Source organism: Coffea arabica, chromosome 11e (genome assembly GCF_036785885.1).
Source record: "Coffea arabica cultivar ET-39 chromosome 11e, Coffea Arabica ET-39 HiFi, whole genome shotgun sequence".
Taxonomy (NCBI): domain Eukaryota; kingdom Viridiplantae; phylum Streptophyta; class Magnoliopsida; order Gentianales; family Rubiaceae; genus Coffea; species Coffea arabica.
In genome coordinates this window covers 32,840,606-32,853,418 of record NC_092331.1, presented here as the reverse complement: position 1 = coordinate 32,853,418, position 12,813 = coordinate 32,840,606, and the positions used below count along the sequence as shown (strand labels likewise).

Here is a 12,813-nt window from a genome sequence, read left to right as displayed (position 1 = left end):
GATACATTTGCGCCGACAAATTTGAGCAACGATCCGGGCTTTGATCGAGCCGTACCGTTCCTGATTTGTCTCGCGCCTTCAGATCCTCCTTCACGCTTCGACAAGAAGCAAAATATTAAGCAATCGTTCCGACGGAGCTAAATTACTATAGGATAAAGAACGAATAGAAAATTTGAATTTCGAAACAAAAAAGAGAGGGGTGCAACAAGAGGAATTCCCAGGGGGTCACCCATCCTAGCACTACTCTCGCCCAAGCATGCTTAACTTCGGAGTTCTGATGGGATTCGGTGCATTAGTGCTGGTATGATCGCACCCGCCATGTTCCTTTCGCTTTATTCTTTTAAACTACCCCGTCCTGCGAAGCAGTGTGGCTTTTCTAGACCGAAATTCATTTTAAGCGTCAATTCAAGCATTTTCCTATTATCCTTTTATTTATTTGCTTTCATATTTTTTTTTTGTTATTGATTTGCCCCCTGTTTTTTTCCATCATCCCGCAACTCTAAATTATCATGAAATCAATCCTTCACGCTTGCGCTGATACATTTACGCCGACAAATTTGAGCGACGATCCGGGCTTTGATCGAGCCGTACCGTTCCTGATTTGTCTCGCGCCTTCAGATCCTCCTTCACGCTTCGACATGAAGCAAAATATTATGCAATCGTTCCGACGGAACTAAATTACTACAGGATAAAGAACGAATAGGAAATTTGGATTTCGAAACAAAAAAGAGAGGGGTGCAACACGAGGACTTCCCAGGGGGTCACCAATCCAAGTACTATTCTCGCCCAAACACGCTTAATTTCGATGTTCTGATGGGATCCGGTGCATTAGTGCTGGTATGATCGCACCCGCCATATTCCTTTCGCTTTATTCTTTTAAACTACCCCGTCCTGCGAAGCAGTGTGGCTTTTCTAGACCGAAATTCATTTTAAGCGTCAATTCAAGCATTTTCCTATTATCCTTTTATTTATTTGCTTTCATATTTTTTTTTGTTATTGATTTGCCCCCTGTTTTTTTCCATCATCCCGCAACTCTAAATTATCATGAAATCAATCCTTCACGCTTGCGCTGATACATTTGCGCCGACAAATTTGAGCGACGATCCGGGCTTTGATCGAGCCGTACCGTTCCTGATTTGTCTCGCGCCTTCAGATCCCCATTCAAGCTTCGACAAGAAGCAAAATATTAAGCAATCGTTCCGACAGAGCTAAATTTCTACAGGATAAAGAACGAAAAGGAAATTTGGATTTCGAAACAAAAAAGAGAGGGGTGCAACACGAGGACTTTCCAGGGGGTCACCAATCCAAGTACTACTCTCGCCCAAACAAGCTTAATTTCGAAGTTCTGATGGGATCCGGTGCATTAGTGCTGGTATGATCGCACCCGCCATATTCCTTTCGCTTTATTCTTTTAAACTACCCCGTCCTGCGAAGCAGTGTGGCTTTTCTAGACCGAAATTCATTTTAAGCGTCAATTCAAGCATTTTCCTATTATCCTTTTATTTATTTACTTTCATATTTTTTTTTGTTATTGATTTGCCCCCTGTTTTTTTCCATCATCCCGCAACTGTAAATTATCATGAAATCAATCCTTCACGCTTGCGCTGATACATTTGCGCCGACAAATTTTAGCGACGATCCGGGCTTTGATCGACCCGTACCGTTCCTGATTTGTCTCGCGCCTTCAGATCCTCCTTCACGCTTCGACAAGAAGCAAAATATTAAGCAATCGTTCCGACGGAGCTAAATTACTACAGGATAAAGAACGAATAGGAAATTTGGATTTCGAAACAAAAAAGAGAGGGGTGCAACACGAGGACTTCCCAGGGGGTCACCAATCTAAGTACTGCTCTCGCCCAAACACGCTTAATTTCGAAGTTCTGATGGGATCCGGTGCATTAGTGCTGGTATGATCGCACCCGCCATATTCCTTTCGTTTATTCTTTTAAACTACCCCGTCCTGCGAAGCAGTGTGGCTTTTCTAGACCGAAATTCATTTTAAGCGTCAATTCAAGCATTTTCCTATTATCCTTTTATTTATTTGCTTTCATAATTTTTTTTGTTATTGATTTGCCCCCTGTTTTGTTCCATCATCCCGCAACTCTACATTATCATGAAATCAATCCTTCACGCTTGCGCTGATACATTTGCGCCGACAAATTTGAGCGACGATCCGGGCTTTGATCGAGCCGTACCGTTCTTGATTTGTCTCGCGCCTTCAGATCCTCCTTCACGCTTCGACAAGAAGCAAAATATTAAGCAATCGTTCCGACGGAGCTAAATTACTACAGGATAAAGAACGAATAGGAAATTTGGATTTCGAAACAAAAAAGAGAGGGGTGCAACACGAGGACTTCCCAGGGGGTCACCAATCCAAGTACTACTCTCGCCCAAACACGCTTAATTTCGAAGTTCTGATGGGATCCGGTGCATTAGTGCTGGTATGATCGCACCCGCCATATTTCTTTCGCTTTATTCTTTTAAACTACCCCGTCCTGCGAAGCAGTGTGGCTTTTCTAGACCGAAATTCATTTTAAGCGTCAATTCAAGCATTTTCCTATTATCCTTTTATTTATTTGCTTTGATATTTTTTTTTTGTTATTGATTTGCCCCCTGTTTTTTTCCATCATCCCGCAACTGTAAATTATCATGAAATCAATCCTTCACGCTTGCGGTGATACATTTGCGCCGACAAATTTGAGCGACGATCCGGGCTTTGATCGAGCCGTACCGTTCCTGATTTGTCTCGCGCCTTCAGATCCTCCTTCACGCTTCGACAAGAAGCAAAATATTAAGCAATCGTTCCGACGGAGCTAAATTACTACAGGATAAAGAACGAATAGGAAATTTGGATTTCGAAACAAAAAAGAGAGGGGTGCAACACGAGGACTTCCCAGGGGGTCACCAATCCAAGTACTGCTCTCGCCCAAACACGCTTAATTTCGAAGTTCTGATGGGATCCGGTGCATTAGTGCTGGTATGATCGCACCCGCCATATTCCTTTCGCTTTATTCTTTTAAACTACCCCGTCCTGCGAAGCATGTGGCTTTTCTAGACCGAAATTCATTTTAAGCGTCAATTCAAGCATTTTCCTATTATCCTTTTATTTATTTGCTTTCATAATTTTTTTTGTTATTGATTTGCCCCCTGTTTTGTTCCATCATCCCGCAACTCTACATTATCATGAAATCAATCCTTCACGCTTGCGCTGATACATTTGCGCCGACAAATTTGAGCGACGATCCGGGCTTTGATCGAGCCGTACCGTTCTTGATTTGTCTCGCGCCTTCAGATCCTCCTTCACGCTTCGACAAGAAGCAAAATATTAAGCAATCGTTCCGACGGAGCTAAATTACTACAGGATAAAGAACGAATAGGAAATTTGGATTTCGAAACAAAAAAGAGAGGGGTGCAACACGAGGACTTCCCAGGGGGTCACCAATCCAAGTACTACTCTCGCCCAAACACGCTTAATTTCGAAGTTCTGATGGGATCCGGTGCATTAGTGCTGGTATGATCGCACCCGCCATATTTCTTTCGCTTTATTCTTTTAAACTACCCCGTCCTGCGAAGCAGTGTGGCTTTTCTAGACCGAAATTCATTTTAAGCGTCAATTCAAGCATTTTCCTATTATCCTTTTATTTATTTGCTTTGATATTTTTTTTTTGTTATTGATTTGCCCCCTGTTTTTTTCCATCATCCCGCAACTGTAAATTATCATGAAATCAATCCTTCACGCTTGCGGTGATACATTTGCGCCGACAAATTTGAGCGAGGATCCGGGCTTTGATCGAGCCGTACCGTTCCTGATTTGTCTCGCGCCTTCAGATCCTCCTTCACGTTTCGACAAGAAGCAAAATATTAAGCAATCGTTCCGACGGAGCTAAATTACTACAGGATAAAGAACGAATAGGAAATTTGGATTTCGAAACAAAAAAGAGAGGGGTGCAACACGAGGACTTCCCAGGGGGTCACCCATCCTAGTACTACTCTCGCCCAAGCACGCTTAACTTCGGAGTTCTGATGGGATCCGGTGCATTAGTGCTGGTATGATCGCACCCGCCATGTTCCTTTCGCTTTATTCTTTTAAACTACCCCGTCCTGCGAAGCAGTGTGGCTTTTCTAGACCGAAATTCATTTTAAGCGTCAATTCAAGCATTTTCCTCTTATCCTTTTATTTATTTACTTTATATTTTTTTTTGTTATTGATTTGCACCCTGTTTTTTTCCCTCATCCCGCAACTCTAAATTATCATGAAATCAATCCTTCACGCTTGCAGTTAGGGGTGGCAATTCGGGTCCAAATCAGGTTGGCGGGTCGGGTTCGGGTCAACAGACCCGCCAGAAAATCTGTTGACCCGAACCCCGACCCGCCAACCCGTGACGGGTCAGGTATGCTGACCCGAACCCGAAAATTTCAGGTTTACGGGGCGGCGGGTCGACCCGAAATGACCCGAAACTTAATTTTAATTTATTAATTTATCACTGTAATTTCTGATAAAATCAATTTCTCACAAAACTAATTACATAATCAAGTAATAAAAATTTAAATAAATGATTCCAAATCAAATCTAAAATAAATTAAACACCGTAAAAGTGTTTTATCCCAAGCAAAATATAAAATAAATTAAAACAACACAAAAGTGAAAAATAATATAATATATTATTTGTCCAAGTATAATAATTTATATTCACACAAATTAAATAAATTCGTTTAGGATTAAGTAATTAATGCCTTTGAAAAAAAGAATAACTTAGTTTAGTTAGATAAAATTATTTTTATGTTTATTAAATTATTTTTAATTCGTAAACGGGTCATATCGGGTCATATCAGGTCAACACGGGTTGACCCGAAATCGACCGGTTTTCTTTTCGGGTTCATCGGGTCCAACCCGATTCTGACCCGAATTCCCGAAACCTCAACCCAAACTCATTAATTTCGTGTTAGGTTCGTGTCGTGTTTTCAGGTCGTGTCGAAAATTGCCACCCCTAGTTGCGGTGATACATTTGCGCCGACAAATTTGAGCGACGATCCGGGCTTTGATCGAGCCGTACCGTTCCTGATTTGTCTCGCGCCTTCAGATCCTCCTTCACGCTTCGACAAGAAGCAAAATATTAAGCAATCGTTCCGACGGAGCTAAATTACTACAGGATAAAGAACGAATAGGAAATTTGGATTTCGAAACAAAAAAGAGAGGGGTGCAACACGAGAACTTCCCAGGGGGTCACCCATCCTAGTACTACTCTCGCCCAAGCACGCTTAACTTCGGAGTTCTGATGGGATCCGGTGCATTAATGCTGGTATGATCGCACCCGCCATGTTCCTTTCGCTTTATTCTTTTAAACTACCCCGTCCTGCGAAGCAGTGTGGCTTTTCTAGACCGAAATTCATTTTAAGCGTCAATTCAAGCATTTTCCTCTTATCCTTTTATTTATTTACTTTATATTTTTTTTTGTTATTGATTTGCACCCTGTTTTTTTCCCTCATCCCGCAACTCTAAATTATCATGAAATCAATCCTTCACGCTTGCAGTTAGGGGTGGCAATTCGGGTCCAAATCAGGTTGGCGGGTCGGGTTCGGGTCAACAGACCCGCCAGAAAATCTGTTGACCCGAACCCCGACCCGCCAACCCGTGACGGGTCAGGTATGCTGACCCGAACCCGAAAATTTCAGGTTTACGGGGCGGCGGGTCGACCCGAAATGACCCGAAACTTAATTTTAATTTATTAATTTATCACTGTAATTTCTGATAAAATCAATTTCTCACAAAACTAATTACATAATCAAGTAATAAAAATTTAAATAAATGATTCCAAATCAAATCTAAAATAAATTAAACACCGTAAAAGTGTTTTATCCCAAGCAAAATATAAAATAAATTAAAACAATACAAAAGTGAAAAATAATATAATATATTATTTGTCCAAGTATAATAATTTCAACTTCACACAAATTAAATAAATTCGTTTAGGATTAAGTAATTAATGCCTTTGAAAAAAAGAATAACTTAGTTTAGTTAGATAAAATTATTTTTATGTTTATTAAATTATTTTTAATTCGTAAACGGGTCATATCGGGTCATATCAGGTCACCACGGGTTGACCCGAAATCGACCGGTTTTCTTTTCGGGTTCATCGGGTCCAATCCGATTCTGACCCGAATTCCCGAAACCTCAACCCAAACCCATTAATTTCGTGTTAGGTTCGTGTCGTGTTTTCAGGTCGTGTCGAAAATTGCCACCCCTAGTTGCGGTGATACATTTGCGCCGACAAATTTGAGCGACGATCCGGGCTTTGATCGAGCCGTACCGTTCCTGATTTGTCTCGCGCCTTCAGATCCTCCTTCACGCTTCGACAAGAAGCAAAATATTAAGCAATCGTTCCGACGGAGCTAAATTACTACAGGATAAAGAACGAATAGGAAATTTGGATTTCGAAACAAAAAAGAGAGGGGTGCAACACGAGGACTTCCCAGGGGGTCACCAATCCAAGTACTATTCTCGCCCAAACACGCTTAATTTCGATGTTCTGATGGGATCCGGTGCATTAGTGCTGGTATGATCGCACCCGCCATATTCCTTTCGCTTTATTCTTTTAAACTACCCCGTCCTGCGAAGCAGTGTGGCTTTTCTAGACCGAAATTCATTTTAAGCGTCAATTCAAGCATTTTCCTATTATCCTTTTATTTATTTGCTTTCATATTTTTTTTTGTTATTGATTTGCCCCCTGTTTTTTTCCATCATCCCGCAACTCTAAATTATCATGAAATCAATCCTTCACGCTTGCGCTGATACATTTGCGCCGACAAATTTGAGCGACGATCCGGGCTTTGATCGAGCCGTACCGTTCCTGATTTGTCTCGCGCCTTCAGATCCCCATTCAAGCTTCGACAAGAAGCAAAATATTAAGCAATCGTTCCGACAGAGCTAAATTTCTACAGGATAAAGAACGAAAAGGAAATTTGGATTTCGAAACAAAAAAGAGAGGGGTGCAACACGAGGACTTTCCAGGGGGTCACCAATCCAAGTACTACTCTCGCCCAAACAAGCTTAATTTCGAAGTTCTGATGGGATCCGGTGCATTAGTGCTGGTATGATCGCACCCGCCATATTCCTTTCGCTTTATTCTTTTAAACTACCCCGTCCTGCGAAGCAGTGTGGCTTTTCTAGACCGAAATTCATTTTAAGCGTCAATTCAAGCATTTTCCTATTATCCTTTTATTTATTTACTTTCATATTTTTTTTTGTTATTGATTTGCCCCCTGTTTTTTTCCATCATCCCGCAACTGTAAATTATCATGAAATCAATCCTTCACGCTTGCGCTGATACATTTGCGCCGACAAATTTTAGCGACGATCCGGGCTTTGATCGACCCGTACCGTTCCTGATTTGTCTCGCGCCTTCAGATCCTCCTTCACGCTTCGACAAGAAGCAAAATATTAAGCAATCGTTCCGACGGAGCTAAATTACTACAGGATAAAGAACGAATAGGAAATTTGGATTTCGAAACAAAAAAGAGAGGGGTGCAACACGAGGACTTCCCAGGGGGTCACCAATCTAAGTACTGCTCTCGCCCAAACACGCTTAATTTCGAAGTTCTGATGGGATCCGGTGCATTAGTGCTGGTATGATCGCACCCGCCATATTCCTTTCGTTTATTCTTTTAAACTACCCCGTCCTGCGAAGCAGTGTGGCTTTTCTAGACCGAAATTCATTTTAAGCGTCAATTCAAGCATTTTCCTATTATCCTTTTATTTATTTGCTTTCATAATTTTTTTTGTTATTGATTTGCCCCCTGTTTTGTTCCATCATCCCGCAACTCTACATTATCATGAAATCAATCCTTCACGCTTGCGCTGATACATTTGCGCCGACAAATTTGAGCGACGATCCGGGCTTTGATCGAGCCGTACCGTTCTTGATTTGTCTCGCGCCTTCAGATCCTCCTTCACGCTTCGACAAGAAGCAAAATATTAAGCAATCGTTCCGACGGAGCTAAATTACTACAGGATAAAGAACGAATAGGAAATTTGGATTTCGAAACAAAAAAGAGAGGGGTGCAACACGAGGACTTCCCAGGGGGTCACCAATCCAAGTACTACTCTCGCCCAAACACGCTTAATTTCGAAGTTCTGATGGGATCCGGTGCATTAGTGCTGGTATGATCGCACCCGCCATATTTCTTTCGCTTTATTCTTTTAAACTACCCCGTCCTGCGAAGCAGTGTGGCTTTTCTAGACCGAAATTCATTTTAAGCGTCAATTCAAGCATTTTCCTATTATCCTTTTATTTATTTGCTTTGATATTTTTTTTTTGTTATTGATTTGCCCCCTGTTTTTTTCCATCATCCCGCAACTGTAAATTATCATGAAATCAATCCTTCACGCTTGCGGTGATACATTTGCGCCGACAAATTTGAGCGACGATCCGGGCTTTGATCGAGCCGTACCGTTCCTGATTTGTCTCGCGCCTTCAGATCCTCCTTCACGCTTCGACAAGAAGCAAAATATTAAGCAATCGTTCCGACGGAGCTAAATTACTACAGGATAAAGAACGAATAGGAAATTTGGATTTCGAAACAAAAAAGAGAGGGGTGCAACACGAGGACTTCCCAGGGGGTCACCAATCCAAGTACTGCTCTCGCCCAAACACGCTTAATTTCGAAGTTCTGATGGGATCCGGTGCATTAGTGCTGGTATGATCGCACCCGCCATATTCCTTTCGCTTTATTCTTTTAAACTACCCCGTCCTGCGAAGCATGTGGCTTTTCTAGACCGAAATTCATTTTAAGCGTCAATTCAAGCATTTTCCTATTATCCTTTTATTTATTTGCTTTCATAATTTTTTTTGTTATTGATTTGCCCCCTGTTTTGTTCCATCATCCCGCAACTCTACATTATCATGAAATCAATCCTTCACGCTTGCGCTGATACATTTGCGCCGACAAATTTGAGCGACGATCCGGGCTTTGATCGAGCCGTACCGTTCTTGATTTGTCTCGCGCCTTCAGATCCTCCTTCACGCTTCGACAAGAAGCAAAATATTAAGCAATCGTTCCGACGGAGCTAAATTACTACAGGATAAAGAACGAATAGGAAATTTGGATTTCGAAACAAAAAAGAGAGGGGTGCAACACGAGGACTTCCCAGGGGGTCACCAATCCAAGTACTACTCTCGCCCAAACACGCTTAATTTCGAAGTTCTGATGGGATCCGGTGCATTAGTGCTGGTATGATCGCACCCGCCATATTTCTTTCGCTTTATTCTTTTAAACTACCCCGTCCTGCGAAGCAGTGTGGCTTTTCTAGACCGAAATTCATTTTAAGCGTCAATTCAAGCATTTTCCTATTATCCTTTTATTTATTTGCTTTGATATTTTTTTTTTGTTATTGATTTGCCCCCTGTTTTTTTCCATCATCCCGCAACTGTAAATTATCATGAAATCAATCCTTCACGCTTGCGGTGATACATTTGCGCCGACAAATTTGAGCGACGATCCGGGCTTTGATCGAGCCGTACCGTTCCTGATTTGTCTCGCGCCTTCAGATCCTCCTTCACGTTTCGACAAGAAGCAAAATATTAAGCAATCGTTCCGACGGAGCTAAATTACTACAGGATAAAGAACGAATAGGAAATTTGGATTTCGAAACAAAAAAGAGAGGGGTGCAACACGAGGACTTCCCAGGGGGTCACCCATCCTAGTACTACTCTCGCCCAAGCACGCTTAACTTCGGAGTTCTGATGGGATCCGGTGCATTAGTGCTGGTATGATCGCACCCGCCATGTTCCTTTCGCTTTATTCTTTTAAACTACCCCGTCCTGCGAAGCAGTGTGGCTTTTCTAGACCGAAATTCATTTTAAGCGTCAATTCAAGCATTTTCCTCTTATCCTTTTATTTATTTACTTTATATTTTTTTTTGTTATTGATTTGCACCCTGTTTTTTTCCCTCATCCCGCAACTCTAAATTATCATGAAATCAATCCTTCACGCTTGCAGTTAGGGGTGGCAATTCGGGTCCAAATCAGGTTGGCGGGTCGGGTTCGGGTCAACAGACCCGCCAGAAAATCTGTTGACCCGAACCCCGACCCGCCAACCCGTGACGGGTCAGGTATGCTGACCCGAACCCGAAAATTTCAGGTTTACGGGGCGGCGGGTCGACCCGAAATGACCCGAAACTTAATTTTAATTTATTAATTTATCACTGTAATTTCTGATAAAATCAATTTCTCACAAAACTAATTACATAATCAAGTAATAAAAATTTAAATAAATGATTCCAAATCAAATCTAAAATAAATTAAACACCGTAAAAGTGTTTTATCCCAAGCAAAATATAAAATAAATTAAAACAACACAAAAGTGAAAAATAATATAATATATTATTTGTCCAAGTATAATAATTTATATTCACACAAATTAAATAAATTCGTTTAGGATTAAGTAATTAATGCCTTTGAAAAAAAGAATAACTTAGTTTAGTTAGATAAAATTATTTTTATGTTTATTAAATTATTTTTAATTCGTAAACGGGTCATATCGGGTCATATCAGGTCAACACGGGTTGACCCGAAATCGACCGGTTTTCTTTTCGGGTTCATCGGGTCCAACCCGATTCTGACCCGAATTCCCGAAACCTCAACCCAAACTCATTAATTTCGTGTTAGGTTCGTGTCGTGTTTTCAGGTCGTGTCGAAAATTGCCACCCCTAGTTGCGGTGATACATTTGCGCCGACAAATTTGAGCGACGATCCGGGCTTTGATCGAGCCGTACCGTTCCTGATTTGTCTCGCGCCTTCAGATCCTCCTTCACGCTTCGACAAGAAGCAAAATATTAAGCAATCGTTCCGACGGAGCTAAATTACTACAGGATAAAGAACGAATAGGAAATTTGGATTTCGAAACAAAAAAGAGAGGGGTGCAACACGAGAACTTCCCAGGGGGTCACCCATCCTAGTACTACTCTCGCCCAAGCACGCTTAACTTCGGAGTTCTGATGGGATCCGGTGCATTAGTGCTGGTATGATCGCACCCGCCATGTTCCTTTCGCTTTATTCTTTTAAACTACCCCGTCCTGCGAAGCAGTGTGGCTTTTCTAGACCGAAATTCATTTTAAGCGTCAATTCAAGCATTTTCCTCTTATCCTTTTATTTATTTACTTTATATTTTTTTTTGTTATTGATTTGCACCCTGTTTTTTTCCCTCATCCCGCAACTCTAAATTATCATGAAATCAATCCTTCACGCTTGCAGTTAGGGGTGGCAATTCGGGTCCAAATCAGGTTGGCGGGTCGGGTTCGGGTCAACAGACCCGCCAGAAAATCTGTTGACCCGAACCCCGACCCGCCAACCCGTGACGGGTCAGGTATGCTGACCCGAACCCGAAAATTTCAGGTTTACGGGGCGGCGGGTCGACCCGAAATGACCCGAAACTTAATTTTAATTTATTAATTTATCACTGTAATTTCTGATAAAATCAATTTCTCACAAAACTAATTACATAATCAAGTAATAAAAATTTAAATAAATGATTCCAAATCAAATCTAAAATAAATTAAACACCGTAAAAGTGTTTTATCCCAAGCAAAATATAAAATAAATTAAAACAACACAAAAGTGAAAAATAATATAATATATTATTTGTCCAAGTATAATAATTTATATTCACACAAATTAAATAAATTCGTTTAGGATTAAGTAATTAATGCCTTTGAAAAAAAGAATAACTTAGTTTAGTTAGATAAAATTATTTTTATGTTTATTAAATTATTTTTAATTCGTAAACGGGTCATATCGGGTCATATCAGGTCAACACGGGTTGACCCGAAATCGACCGGTTTTCTTTTCGGGTTCATCGGGTCCAACCCGATTCTGACCCGAATTCCCGAAACCTCAACCCAAACTCATTAATTTCGTGTTAGGTTCGTGTCGTGTTTTCAGGTCGTGTCGAAAATTGCCACCCCTAGTTGCGGTGATACATTTGCGCCGACAAATTTGAGCGACGATCCGGGCTTTGATCGAGCCGTACCGTTCCTGATTTGTCTCGCGCCTTCAGATCCTCCTTCACGCTTCGACAAGAAGCAAAATATTAAGCAATCGTTCCGACGGAGCTAAATTACTACAGGATAAAGAACGAATAGGAAATTTGGATTTCGAAACAAAAAAGAGAGGGGTGCAACACGAGGACTTCCCAGGGGGTCACCCATCCTAGTACTACTCTCGCCCAAGCACGCTTAACTTCGGAGTTCTGATGGGATCCGGTGCATTAATGCTGGTATGATCGCACCCGCCATGTTCCTTTCGCTTTATTCTTTTAAACTACCCCGTCCTGCGAAGCAGTGTGGCTTTTCTAGACCGAAATTCATTTTAAGCGTCAATTCAAGCATTTTCCTCTTATCCTTTTATTTATTTACTTTATATTTTTTTTTGTTATTGATTTGCACCCTGTTTTTTTCCCTCATCCCGCAACTCTAAATTATCATGAAATCAATCCTTCACGCTTGCAGTTAGGGGTGGCAATTCGGGTCCAAATCAGGTTGGCGGGTCGGGTTCGGGTCAACAGACCCGCCAGAAAATCTGTTGACCCGAACCCCGACCCGCCAACCCGTGACGGGTCAGGTATGCTGACCCGAACCCGAAAATTTCAGGTTTACGGGGCGGCGGGTCGACCCGAAATGACCCGAAACTTAATTTTAATTTATTAATTTATCACTGTAATTTCTGATAAAATCAATTTCTCACAAAACTAATTACATAATCAAGTAATAAAAATTTAAATAAATGATTCCAAATCAAATCTAAAATAAATTAAACACCG

The 12,813-nt window shown here is 41.3% G+C and overlaps 18 non-coding genes across 18 annotated transcripts; all 18 read right to left on the bottom strand.

Moving 5' to 3' along the window:
• Positions 1 to 196: 196 nt before the first annotated feature.
• Positions 197 to 315, bottom strand: LOC140023808 (5S ribosomal RNA). The gene has a single exon (XR_011827774.1). It is a non-coding gene; the product is annotated as a 5S ribosomal RNA (ribosomal RNA).
• Positions 316 to 732: 417 nt separating this feature from the next.
• Positions 733 to 851, bottom strand: LOC140024840 (5S ribosomal RNA). The gene has a single exon (XR_011828816.1). It is a non-coding gene; the product is annotated as a 5S ribosomal RNA (ribosomal RNA).
• A 416-nt stretch (positions 852 to 1,267) lies between these two features.
• Positions 1,268 to 1,386, bottom strand: LOC140024968 (5S ribosomal RNA). Its single transcript, XR_011828944.1, has one exon. It is a non-coding gene; the product is annotated as a 5S ribosomal RNA (ribosomal RNA).
• Positions 1,387 to 1,802: 416 nt separating this feature from the next.
• LOC140023989 (5S ribosomal RNA) lies at positions 1,803 to 1,921 on the bottom strand. Its single transcript, XR_011827956.1, has one exon. It is a non-coding gene; the product is annotated as a 5S ribosomal RNA (ribosomal RNA).
• A 415-nt stretch (positions 1,922 to 2,336) lies between these two features.
• LOC140022056 (5S ribosomal RNA) lies at positions 2,337 to 2,455 on the bottom strand. Its single transcript, XR_011826037.1, has one exon. It is a non-coding gene; the product is annotated as a 5S ribosomal RNA (ribosomal RNA).
• Positions 2,456 to 2,872: 417 nt separating this feature from the next.
• On the bottom strand, positions 2,873 to 2,991 carry LOC140023776 (5S ribosomal RNA). The gene has a single exon (XR_011827742.1). It is a non-coding gene; the product is annotated as a 5S ribosomal RNA (ribosomal RNA).
• Positions 2,992 to 3,406: 415 nt separating this feature from the next.
• LOC140022055 (5S ribosomal RNA) lies at positions 3,407 to 3,525 on the bottom strand. Its single transcript, XR_011826036.1, has one exon. It is a non-coding gene; the product is annotated as a 5S ribosomal RNA (ribosomal RNA).
• A 417-nt stretch (positions 3,526 to 3,942) lies between these two features.
• On the bottom strand, positions 3,943 to 4,061 carry LOC140023126 (5S ribosomal RNA). Its single transcript, XR_011827098.1, has one exon. It is a non-coding gene; the product is annotated as a 5S ribosomal RNA (ribosomal RNA).
• A 1,134-nt stretch (positions 4,062 to 5,195) lies between these two features.
• LOC140029909 (5S ribosomal RNA) lies at positions 5,196 to 5,314 on the bottom strand. The gene has a single exon (XR_011833824.1). It is a non-coding gene; the product is annotated as a 5S ribosomal RNA (ribosomal RNA).
• Positions 5,315 to 6,449: 1,135 nt separating this feature from the next.
• Positions 6,450 to 6,568, bottom strand: LOC140024839 (5S ribosomal RNA). The gene has a single exon (XR_011828815.1). It is a non-coding gene; the product is annotated as a 5S ribosomal RNA (ribosomal RNA).
• A 416-nt stretch (positions 6,569 to 6,984) lies between these two features.
• On the bottom strand, positions 6,985 to 7,103 carry LOC140024967 (5S ribosomal RNA). Its single transcript, XR_011828943.1, has one exon. It is a non-coding gene; the product is annotated as a 5S ribosomal RNA (ribosomal RNA).
• A 416-nt stretch (positions 7,104 to 7,519) lies between these two features.
• On the bottom strand, positions 7,520 to 7,638 carry LOC140023988 (5S ribosomal RNA). The gene has a single exon (XR_011827955.1). It is a non-coding gene; the product is annotated as a 5S ribosomal RNA (ribosomal RNA).
• A 415-nt stretch (positions 7,639 to 8,053) lies between these two features.
• Positions 8,054 to 8,172, bottom strand: LOC140022052 (5S ribosomal RNA). Its single transcript, XR_011826034.1, has one exon. It is a non-coding gene; the product is annotated as a 5S ribosomal RNA (ribosomal RNA).
• Positions 8,173 to 8,589: 417 nt separating this feature from the next.
• LOC140023775 (5S ribosomal RNA) lies at positions 8,590 to 8,708 on the bottom strand. Its single transcript, XR_011827741.1, has one exon. It is a non-coding gene; the product is annotated as a 5S ribosomal RNA (ribosomal RNA).
• A 415-nt stretch (positions 8,709 to 9,123) lies between these two features.
• On the bottom strand, positions 9,124 to 9,242 carry LOC140022051 (5S ribosomal RNA). Its single transcript, XR_011826032.1, has one exon. It is a non-coding gene; the product is annotated as a 5S ribosomal RNA (ribosomal RNA).
• A 417-nt stretch (positions 9,243 to 9,659) lies between these two features.
• Positions 9,660 to 9,778, bottom strand: LOC140023114 (5S ribosomal RNA). Its single transcript, XR_011827087.1, has one exon. It is a non-coding gene; the product is annotated as a 5S ribosomal RNA (ribosomal RNA).
• Positions 9,779 to 10,912: 1,134 nt separating this feature from the next.
• On the bottom strand, positions 10,913 to 11,031 carry LOC140031946 (5S ribosomal RNA). The gene has a single exon (XR_011835871.1). It is a non-coding gene; the product is annotated as a 5S ribosomal RNA (ribosomal RNA).
• Positions 11,032 to 12,165: 1,134 nt separating this feature from the next.
• LOC140030218 (5S ribosomal RNA) lies at positions 12,166 to 12,284 on the bottom strand. Its single transcript, XR_011834133.1, has one exon. It is a non-coding gene; the product is annotated as a 5S ribosomal RNA (ribosomal RNA).
• Between the last annotated feature and the right edge of the window lie 529 nt (positions 12,285 to 12,813).